The sequence below is a fragment of the Lycium barbarum genome, chromosome 10 (assembly GCF_019175385.1).
Source record: "Lycium barbarum isolate Lr01 chromosome 10, ASM1917538v2, whole genome shotgun sequence".
In the NCBI taxonomy this organism is placed as follows: domain Eukaryota; kingdom Viridiplantae; phylum Streptophyta; class Magnoliopsida; order Solanales; family Solanaceae; genus Lycium; species Lycium barbarum.
In genome coordinates, this window is record NC_083346.1 from 93,142,167 (window position 1) to 93,154,546 (window position 12,380).

Here is a 12,380-nt window from a genome sequence, read left to right on the forward strand (position 1 = left end):
ATTTTATAAGAGCGTCCTTTTTCAGAAGCTTGAGGATGGGCTCCACAATGATGGTGGATTGAGCTATGAACCGCCCGATGTAATTTATCCTTCCCAAGAAACTCATGACTTCTCTCTTGGTTTGAGGAGGAGGCAACTCTTGGATTGCTTTGATCTTTGTTGGGTCTAGCTCTATGCCTCTTCGGCTGACTATGAATCCCAATAACTTTCCAACCGGTACTCCGAACGCACATTTGGCCGGGTTCAATTTCAAATTGAATATCCGGAGTCTGTCGAAGAATTTCCTCAAATGTATGGTATGCTTCGAACATTCCCTTGACTTGATAATGACATTGTCCACATAGACTTCAATCTCTCTATGGATCATGTCGTGGAAAATAGTAGTCATTACCCTCATGTATGTTGCGCCGGCATTCTTGAGGCCGAAGGGCATTACCCTATAATGGTACACTCCCTATGGGGTGACGAAAGCTGTCTTCTCGGCATCCTCTCTGTCCATTAAGATCTGGTGGTAGCCGGCAAAACAATCTACAAATTATTGTAACTCATGCTTGGCACAATTATCTATGAGTATATAGATGTTCGAGAGTGAAAAATTATCCTTTGGGCTAGCCTTGTTTAGATCTTGGTAATCCACGCAGATTCTTATCTTGCCGTCTTTTTTGGGTACCGAGACTATATTGGCTAGCGATGTGGGGTAGGATGTCACTTCCACTACTCCAGGTTCAATTTGTTTCTCCATTTCGTCTTTGATTCGGATACTAAGATCCGGTTTGAATTGTCGGGTTTTCTGCTTTACTGGAGCAAACCCCTCATTGATGGGCAGCCTGTGGGACACTATGCTAGTACTTAGCCCTGGCATGTCAGTGTATGACCATGCGAAGACATCCACGTACTCCCTCAGCAAACTTATCAATTCTTCTTTGAGAGGAGTACCTAGGTGTGTGCTTATCCTTGTTTCTTTGACATCCTCTTTATCACCTAGATTTATGGCTTCTGTTTCATCCAAGTTCGGCTTCTACTCATTCTCCAGTTGTTCTACTTCCTCTGTGAGACCCTTGGGTAGCATTGTGGTCTCGTCGTATTCCTCATATTCTTCTTCATCTATGCTGCCCGACTCATTCGTTTCGCAACATGTCATGACATTTAAGGTTGCTTTATTATTTTTATTACTGAAAAGGAATTCAAAGTGAAATATGTTAGTATAAAAAATGCATGCAACAAGTAAAACAGTTTTAACAAACCAATACTTTCATTAATTTAAAAATATTAGGAGTACAATTGTGGTCCTTGCTTAGGTCAAGCCATTTCCTTTTTTAAAAACATTACGAATGTGAGTGAAAAAGAGGACGAGTAATCGGGCCTAGACCGATTCTCCCCATTTTCAAAAATAAATTCATCTTTCTGTACCGAAAAGCCAGTAGCGGGGTAGAGGTCTAGTTGGACAGCTGCTTACCCGGTTCTGCCTCTCTGATGCTGGGTGTTTCAACACATTTTTCTAGAATCATGAAGCAATCTTTCTCTTGGAATAACATCCTTATCCCTTCTTCAATGTCAGCATCGTCAGGCATAGGCATTTTGTGGGGGAATGACTGGTACAGATTTGGAATAGGTTTGCAGAGATCATCAACCTCTTGTCTCTTCTTGGTAGGTATCTCTTCATCTGTGGGGATGTAGCCAAGCCCAAAGCAAAAATTATCTTGAAGGATAGGAATGGGCTCAGTGATGCCCTGCAAATTCTTTCCAAAACCTTTTCCGGGTTCAAACCTGTTCAGGATCATGGTGGAAGCAATCATTTTATAAATCGCTAGCATGAGAGTTTCCAAGGAGTCTATTTTATGGTCTGCTCCTACTAACTCCACGATATGGAAATCCGTTCCTTTGGGTGTGGCTTCAATGACAGGTACGGAATTATCCGGATAATTGTGCATGTTGGCTTCTTCGTGGATCACCACTTCTTCTCCTTTCCAGACGAATTTTATAGATTAATGGAGCGAGGATGGTACTGCCCCTGCCATATGGATCCATGGTCTTCCTAGAAGCAAATTATAATTGGCTGGTATTTCCATGACTTGGAATTCAGTGGTGAACTCAGCAGGTCCTATTTCGAATATCCAAATCAACTACTCCAGTGGCGTCACAACGTCCTCGGTCAAATGCTCTTATGTTAGTATGGCTTTGACGAACCTTTCCAAGGTTATACCCTAGCTGAGTCAAGGTGGCTTCGGGGAAAATGTTAATTCCTACCCCATTATCAATCAACACCTGGGTTACCACTTTGTTGCGACACATGATAGTAATGTGCAGCGCTTTGTTGTGACTTATGCCTTCCTTGGGCAATTCTTTCTCTGTGAAGGCAATTTGATGTTCCTCCATAATGTGGGCAACCATTTCGGCCAGGTTTTCACTGTTTGTTCCAGTTGGGACATGGGCTCCCTCCAACACCTTCATTAGAGCCAGGCGGTATTGGGGTGAACTTTGCAGCAACGCCAGCACCGATATTTGGGCTGGTATTTTCTTTAGATGCTCAACAATGGAGTATTCTTTCGGCTGCATTCTGCGCCAAAAATCTTCGACTTCCCCTTCAGTGATAGTCCTTTTCTGATTACCCTCCCTTTGGGCTAGTTCTTCAGGAGTATAGCTGTCACGACCCAACACCATGGGCCATGACTAGTGCCCGAACTGGACACTCGTATACAGACCTGTTAAATATAGTCAAGCTGAAACTAAGGACAATATGAAAACTCATAAAAACAAACGAAGGATTCACAACGCCACATATCATAAACTTGTCTCCCCTGGAGTCACGGCTAACCACAGCATAACAATAACACAATACGCAAGCCGACAAGGCTGCCACTATACATGGGGATATCCAAAGAAAACCATATAGACACAGCTGACCCAAAACCTATATACAACCCACACATGTCTACAGACCTCTAAGAGTATAAATGAGAAATATGACGGGACAGGGCCCCGCCGTACCCCTGGACATATACATAAGTCTATATCAAAAGATCTGTACCAAAATAGTCTAGGCTCCGGAACAATGGAGCTCTCGAAACAGTAAGGCAGAAGTCCTAAGCTGGAGGATCACCAAATCAAGTATATGTACCTGCGGGCATGAAACGCAGCCCCCCGAAGAAAGGGGGTCAGTACGAGATATGTATTGAGTATATAAAGCATGAAATACAATAAAGAGAATCATAACTAAATAGAAGATTACAGAAGGAAAGTATGATAATCAAAGATACCAATGCAGCTGTGCCTTACGAGATAAGAATCATGCATGTCTATACCATATACCATATTCGGCCCATTATGGGACTCGGTGAATAAAGTCATCATATACCATACTCGGTGCCATAATCACATCATCATCATCATCATATATATATATATATATATATATATATATATATATCGTACCCGGCCCTCTAGTGAGGGACTCGGTGAAAAATGCAGTGAAACTGTGCACGAAAACATACCCGGCCCGGAACTCGGTGAAAGATATATTAACAGCATGCACGAGCAGAGTAGTGACAACTATATGCAATTAAGTCATTTCTGAGACTCAATAGAATAATTAAAATGAACTATCATTTGAAAATCAAAGACAATAGTCATGTCAAGCACCCTTCGAATGTCACTATGGATTATATCAAATAGAACGTCAGGAGTCATAGACACGTATCAAGACATAATGAAGTAGGTTCTGGGAATCAAGAACATTAGCCATCCTAGTGTCTCTAAGAACAGGAGCTTCTTTGGAGTTATATGCTCGTCGTCTATTTGCATAAAGATCATGCCAAAAAGAAGGAATGGATAGCTTCACATACCTTTAACGCTTATCCATGATACAATATGTATACGCTGCCTGAAGTATCTCAACCTATATTAAAATGTTAAGAACTACGGTTAAGCTACGGAAAGGTTTAAAACGTATTTCAACGTTAGTAGCTTATTTCTAGAAAATTGGGCGGCATTTCTCCTATATTGTTCATTTCCCTCACATTCAAGCCAACTATGAAACGTCCAAATCAACATTAGCAACCACACGTCCAAGTTACTATATCAAGAACTAGCCAAAACAAGATTCAAGAATACCCCGAAACAGCCCGCACAACATTCCAAATCAGTCCACACATTACAACATTCAATAATAGTCAACATAACGACTACGACATATTCAAGTTACTCCTAATAACCTACAGCCACAACATTTCATCGAAATGACCTTATAATAGTCCAACAATTACAACAACACAATACATAATCTTAACTACACTTAGTCCCCCAACTCAACAAGAACTGCCCCTAATTACAATATAACAATGCCCGATAACCTCACGAACATCTAAGACTATACACCAAACAACCACATAAGCTTCGTATACGATACCTTATACGCTTCTTTCTTCCAAATTTGTGAGTCATATCAGCAACAACGCAACAACGACGCCAACTACTCATATGCAAGAAAACTATTTTAACATCACAACAAGTTCTAAAACAGCCCATGAATCAATACAATTTCTAGTATGATTTAAGCCTTCCTTGCACAGATTCCACATCCACCAAATTGTAAAAATACCAAACCATCTCTAAAACATGTAGGAAGGGATAAACCTTACCTTACCAAGCTTGGCCTCTCAACGTTGCTGGAAATTATAACTCAAAATTACAAGTGTCCTTGCTGCTCTAAAAATATAAGTTCACGTTGTTGATCACTAAAGCAAATTGTTGCACTCTTAAACGTCTCGAACACCTCAGAAATTTATAATTTTCTTACTATCAAGATGTTAAACTTGGCCGAGAGCTTGGCAGCCATGGTTGTTCATAGTTCCTTCTCCAAATCAAGATGAAGATTAGCAATTTAATTGTGTTGAAAAGGGTTGGCCGTGAGCTTCAAAGAGCTGCCATGGCCGTGTGGTTTTTCAATTTTGGTGAAGATGAAGTTATGGTTAAGTGAGTCATCACATGGAATTTATATGCAACCAGCATGTTGACAAGTGTCCCACTATGGCATGGACCAATCAAATTTGACCTTGTTGTAGTGGGATCCATTCAATACACTAATTAACTTAATTAATTATTAATCCCCACTTAATAATCTAATCACGGTTAATTAATCCCTAATCTCCACTAATATTTCTACACTAATTGAAATTTACAAGCAAATCATGCACTTATTAAAATCGGGATTAAAAAGCCCTTGTCTCATATCTCAAAAATAACCTTGTCCTTGGACTTAAGTCTGTTAACTTACAAAAAATCTAACGTAAAAAAATACGGGGTATAACATCCTTCTCCCCTTTATAACATTCATCCTCGAATGTTAAACTAGTCCTATAGTGTCTTGTTAAAGTTTCGGGAAAGTCTCCTCTATCGCTATACCTACCAACCTGCATTTAGCAACCCACAGATGTCTCACAGGGCCACAATAACATATAGTTTTATCTACTAATCAATATAGTCAAGTAGGGATTAATATTACCTGTAGGCATAGGAAACAAGTAAGGATACTTATTTTTCATCTCGTCTTCAGCTTCCCAGGTCATCTCTTCTCAATTGTTGTTTCGCCACAATACCTTGACGGAAGCCACATCTTTAGTACGTAACCTTCTGACTTGGCGATCAAGTATAGCTATAGGGCTCTCCTCATAAGACAACTCCTCCGTTACCTGGACATCATCTACAGGGAATACTCTAGAAGGGTCACTAATACACTTACGAAGCATTAATACGTGAAAGACTGGATGTACAGCTTCCAAATCAGATGGTAGGTCCAACTCATAGGCAACCTTGCCTACCCTACGAATAATCTGATAAGGCCCAATGTACCTCGGACTAAGCTTCGCTTTCTTGCCGAATCTCATTACACCCTTCATGGGTGACACCTTCAAGAACACCCAATCACCAATCTGAAACTCTAAGTGTTGACGTCGGTTATCTACATATGACTTCTGTCGACTCTGAGCTGCTAATAATCTCTCCTGAATGAGCTTTACCTTATCTACCGCTTGCTGGATTATGTCTGGGCCAATTAACTTAGTCTCGCCTACATCGAACCAACCGATAGGTGACCTGCAGTTCCTCCCATATAAGGCCTCATACGGTGCCATCTGAATACTAGAATGGTAGTTATTATTATAGGAAAACTCAATAAGTGGCAAATGATCATCCCATCTACCTCTGAATTCAATGATACAGGCTCACAACATATCTTCTAGCGTCTGAATAGTACGCTCCGCCTGTCCGTCAGTCTGAGGGTGAAATGTTGTGCTAAGACTCACCTGTGTCCCCAATCCCTTCTGGAATGATCTCCAGAAGTTAGCTGTAAACTGAGCTCCTCTGTCTGAGATAATAGATGTGGGAACCCCATGGAGTCTCACTATCTCCCTGATATATAACCTTGCATAGTCCTCAGCTGAATAAGTAGTCCTGACTGGAAGAAAATGGGCTGATTTTGTCAGCCTATCCACAATAACCCATATAGAGTCATACTTTCGTGGAGTGCGAGGTAAACCCGTGATGAAGTCTATATTAATTACTTCTGATTTCCAAGTTGGGATCTCTATCTCCTGTAATAACCCACCAGGCTTCTGATGCTCGACCTTAACCTGTTGACAATTCGGGCACTGAGCAACAAACTCCGCTATGTCCTTTTTCATGCCATCCCACCAATATAAACATCTGAGTTCATGATACATCTTTGTTGACCCTGGATGAACAGAATAACGGGCAAAGTGTGCCTCTTCCATAACCTGTTGTCGTAGCCCTGCAACCTCAGGTACACATAGTCTGCCTTCATATCGTAGCACTCCGTCAGGTGTAACCTCAAACGGGGTCTTCTCCTTTTGAAGAGCTATAACTCTATACTGTGCCAGAACAGGACCCTCGTACTGGTGCCTCTTTACGGCCTCTATGATAGAGGATTCAACGACTTCTCGAACAGAAACTCCACCATCTCCAAAATCAGCCAAACGGACTCCAAGGTTTGCTAGCGGGTAAATCTCATGGACCATCTCCTTCCTTTCTGGTTGCACATCTATCAAGCTACTCATAGATTTACGGCTAAGAGCATCTGCTTCAACATTTGCTTTCCCTGGATGGTATAGAATATCAACATCATAATCCTTTAGTAACTCTAATCACCGTCTCTGTCGCAAATTCAGCTCTTTCTCCTTAAAAATATATTGGAGACTCTTGTGATCCGTATAAGCATCAACATGAACACCTTATAAGTAATGCCTCCATATCTTCAAGGCATGAATTACCGCTGCTAACTCCAGATCATGAGTAGGATAATTCCTTTCGTGCTTTATGAGCTGTCGGGAAGCATAAGCTATAACCCTGCCATGCTGCTTCAATACACAACCTAGTCCAACACCTGAAGCATCACAATAAATAACATAGCCATCTGGTCCCTCTGGAAGAGTTAGAACTGGAGCCGTAGACAACTTGTCTTTCAACAATTGGAAGCTTTGCTCACATGCGTCAGTCCACTGGAACTTAGCTGTCTTCTGAGTTACCGTCCTCAAATGATCTGGATGCTCCTCTTCTGAACGTGAATAGACCAGAATATCATCGATAAATACAATCACGAACATATCTAGGAATGGTTTGAACACTCGGTTCATTAAATCCATAAATACCGCTGGAGCATTGGTCAGCCCAAAAGACATCACTCTACACTCATAATGCCCGTATCGGGTCCTGAATGCAGTCTTCGGAATATCTGCCTCCTTTACCTGCACCTGATGATAGCCTAACCGTAAGTCTATCTTCGAAAAGCATTCATCACCCTGCAACTGGTCAAATAGATCATCAATCCTGGGGAGGGGATATCTATTCTTTATTGTTACTTTATTCAGCTGCCTATAATCAATACACATCCGCAGCGACCCATCTTTCTTTCTCACAAATAATACCGGTGCTCCCCAAGGTGATGTGCTAGGCCTGATGAAGCCCTTTTCTAATAATTCCCTCAGTTACTCTTTTAACTCCTTCAGCTCTGCAGGTTCCATTCTATAAGGAGGAATAGATATGGGCTGAGTATCTGGCAATACATCTATAGTAAACTCTATCTCCCGCTCAGGAGGAAGACCTGAAAGTTCGTCTGGGAATACATCTGGAAATTCATTAACTATCGGGACTGAATGAAGAGTCGGTACCTCTGCTTTCAAGTCATGTACGCGAACCAGATGATAAATATAACCCTTTCTAACCATCTTCCTTGCCTCGAGGTATGAAATAAACTTACCTCTCGGTGATGCTGTATTCCCCATCCACTCTATAATCAACTCTCCTGGGAACTGAAATCGAACTATCTTTTCTCTACAATCGACGTTAGCATAACAAGAAGCTAACCAATCCATACCCATAATAACATCAAACTCAGTCATATCTAACTCTGTCAGATCTGCCACGGTGTGACGACTATATATAATGACCAAACAATTTCTATATACTTGCTTTGCTATGACAGAATCTCCTACCGGTGTAGCTACCTCAAATGGTTCTATCAACTCAGGTTCTATTCCGATTATACTAGCAACAAAGGGAGATATATATGATAAGGTGGAGCCTGGATCTATCAATGCATATACGTCCCGAGAGAAAATTGATAATATACCTGTAACAACATTCGGTGACGCCTCCTGATCCTGCCTACTAGCCAAAGCATATATGAGGTTCAAAGGACCGCTAGAACTAGAAGCTCTGCCACGACCTCTACCACGGCCTTCTAGTGTCTGAATACCCTGCAACGGCGCATAGCTACAGAAGAAGATGAACCAGGAACCGACCTAGTAGGCTGAGCCATACCACCTACACCATCCCCATAAGGACACTCTCTCTTTATATGGCCCTGACGGCCGCACGAAAAACAAGCACCTGTAGCAAGACGGCATTCCCCATAATAGAGCCTACCACACCGATGTCACGACCCAACCCTGTAGGCCGTGACTAGTGTCCGTGCTGGACACCCAAACGTACCCAATAATCCAAACCAGCAGACTAGCAGATTATATAAATATAAAAGCCAGTCGACATTACTAGTGTCATAGAGGAACATATATAACACATGGAAGCCGATAAGGCTATCACAAATCATAGCAACCCAAAACATATACAGAACCCACATGTATGTCTACGGACCTCTACAGAACATAACAGAAACATAAGACAGGACAGGGCCCCGTCGTACCCCTGAATAGCGTATATATATCCAACAGCAGCAGACTGTACCAGAGTATAGGCTCTGGACAAAAGAGCGCTCCAGAATAGCAGAATAGGTGTCCTAGGCAGGTGGGTCAGCAAATCTGTAGTCTGTACCTGCGCAGCATAAAAACGCAGCCCCCGAAGAAAGGGGGTCAGTACGAAATATGTACTGAGTATGTAAAGCATGGAACGTAGTAAACAAAGTCATAATCGGAACAGGAGGTACAGAAAAATGAACGGAATATCCAGATTAGCAAAATGCTGATCATAAAGCATAAATAGTACTTACAGGAAACGTATGTCATACCTGGTCCCATTACGGAACAAAATCATAACCGGAACAGAACGTACAGAAATGTGAGTGAGATGTCCAGAGTATCAAATGCATATTTTCAAAACATGAAGAGTATGTACAGAAACATATGCCATATCATATCCGGCCCCTGCCAAGGGACTCGGCAGACAGAACGTGGTCACCCCCCGACACTGGTGCCACAACACATAAGGATCAGAAAAGGGGAATAACCCCGTAACATAGCATATCATATCAGATGGCCATATCAGATCATATCAGAACAAGCGTACATGGCACAGCATACTCCACAAACCCATGTACGCGTATACCTGCCCCCTCACATCGAGGCACGGCGAACAATGCAAAGGATCACGCTTGACAACATATCCTGGCCCGGGCTCAGTGGGGGAAACATTGAGGCATCCACGAACGGAGTAGTGAGAAACTAAATGCACTAAAAATACCATATATATATTTCCAGAGACTCAATGAGGCATATCGAATGTCAAATCAAATCAATGAAATCGGACGGAAACATAGTAAGTAAATTTAGATGTCATAACGGGTTACGGAGGCATAATCTATCCGAGATCGTTTTCAAGATTCAAAACAATTTATAAGACTTAATGAAATATTTAAAATAATTTTTATTTAGTAGATAAAGGAGTAGTTAGAGTATCTCTAACGAAAACGCTCGAAGACAAGTCATAGACACATAAAGGGTAAAATTAGAAATAGTGGGCCCACCTCGGAACCAATGAAGCGGTGGGCTCAAATTACGTATTTTTAAGCTTATGGGGTCACCTACAAAGGTTCTAGGACATTCCATAACTTCCTAAGCAATTTGGGAAAAAATTTCATAATTTTTCATCAAAGCATACTTAAGGAATTCAATTCTATTGAATGAAAAAGCGACGATTTCAAACGCGGATTCCGATGGACAGAATATTCCCCGAGGCGTAAATCCAAGCCTAGTACATCTAGGACATGCCAAGAGAAGAATCGGGATAACTTTACATACCTTTCTTGCCCTTTATGCTTGCCAAAACTCAAATCCCGTTTCGTCCAAAACCTACAAATGGTCACATTTACCAATTTACTATTCATAAGACTTAAAATTTCAACCTTAACCAATTCTTGTCTATAAAAATTTGAGCAGCATCTCCCCTATATATATATCATCCCCGAGGTTAAAACTCGGCTAAAACAACAACAACCATACCAACAACAATATATACAACATCAATAATCGACTAGGAACGCATTCTAGCGTAAATAGTCTTATTTTCCAAATAATGCGACAATTCCAAATCCAACTTTGCACTTACAACCCGATATCAATATTTTCATATTCACATACTAATATAAGACCATTCAAACATAAACCAAAAGTATTCCAAGCTATATATTCAATATTCAATAATTCCATCAACTTCCATATTCAATCCAAAATTCTTATATATGCAACAAAACCATTCCAACACATTTTCTACTTACTAATTCATCTCCAACAACAATCTACCACACGGCCAACATGGCTTCTTTCCAATTTCATCCAATTTTCATTCAACTTCCATTTCCAATACAAATTCCATAATAACCACAACTAGTATACAACTTAAAATTCAACTCATATATGTATACAACATATATACACCCATGGCTACATATATAATATATATACATACCCACTTTGAAAACTTCCACATTTTCATAAATTCTACTCATTTCTACATACTACAACACAAACAAACCTTCATAACATAAGAAAAAGGAATTGATTCTTACCTTGTTTTTATGAAAGTAGCAAATTCTTCAACATCTTATTGTTCCCATGCTCCTCTAACTCCAAACAAAATTATATTCGTGATTATGCGTTGCCCGGACTTCGATTAGTACTTCGTAGCTTGAAATTTCACTCACAATCCTCACTTTTATGTGAGATTTAGGCCCCTTTTTGTTGCTGAATTTTCTGGAAAATTTGAGATGTTTTTAGATGATAAAAAATGGGGGTTTGCCCATTTTTATAAGGGCTGAAACGGCGTCACTGTAGCTACAGTACTGTAGCAGTACTGTAGCGTACTGTAGCAGTGTTGTTTCTGCGCGACAGTTCAGTTTGTAGCGTCTATAATTCTCTACTCCGACGTCCTATCGATGAGTGGTTTGTTGAATCATAAACTAGACTTGACGAACTTCATTTTAGGCTTTTGAAACGCCTTAAAACTCCAAATATGCATAGAGATATACCCCTCCAAAGTTGACTAAAAATCTGTCCAGCATTTCTCAAATTTTCGTCGAACTTATTTTCTTCAACTTGCTCGATCTCGAAATATTCCGAAACCCTCCATACATGATATTTATCACTTATTATACATGATAATGACCATATTCTTGTGTTTTAAAATACTCTTTCCCGATTATGACTTACAAGATCATAATCATCCATTATTTAAACAATATACTTAATAATGCCTCATTCCTCATACTCCAAAGTTGTTTTACCTAGTCGTAACTCGACATTCTTACATTCAAATTTAATAGTGTTTCTTCGAAGTACGGGGTGTAAAACCCGAGACACCGAGGCAAATGTGGCCTCGACTGACTCAAACCTCTATTCATCTGCGAACCCGAAGCTTTGGAGCTCTGACCGGCTCCTGAATACCCTGTGCTGTCAAATCTCCTACCTGTGAACTGTGGGGGTGCACTATGTGCTGGCTGGGAAGAATATCTAATATACTGCTGAGGCTGCCTGCCTCGAAACTCACCAGGATAACCAGCTGATCTAGCCCTCTTATGCTGGCCTCTGTCGTAATCTCTATCTGGTTGATGTCCTCTGTGTCGATCCTCTACCCCCTGT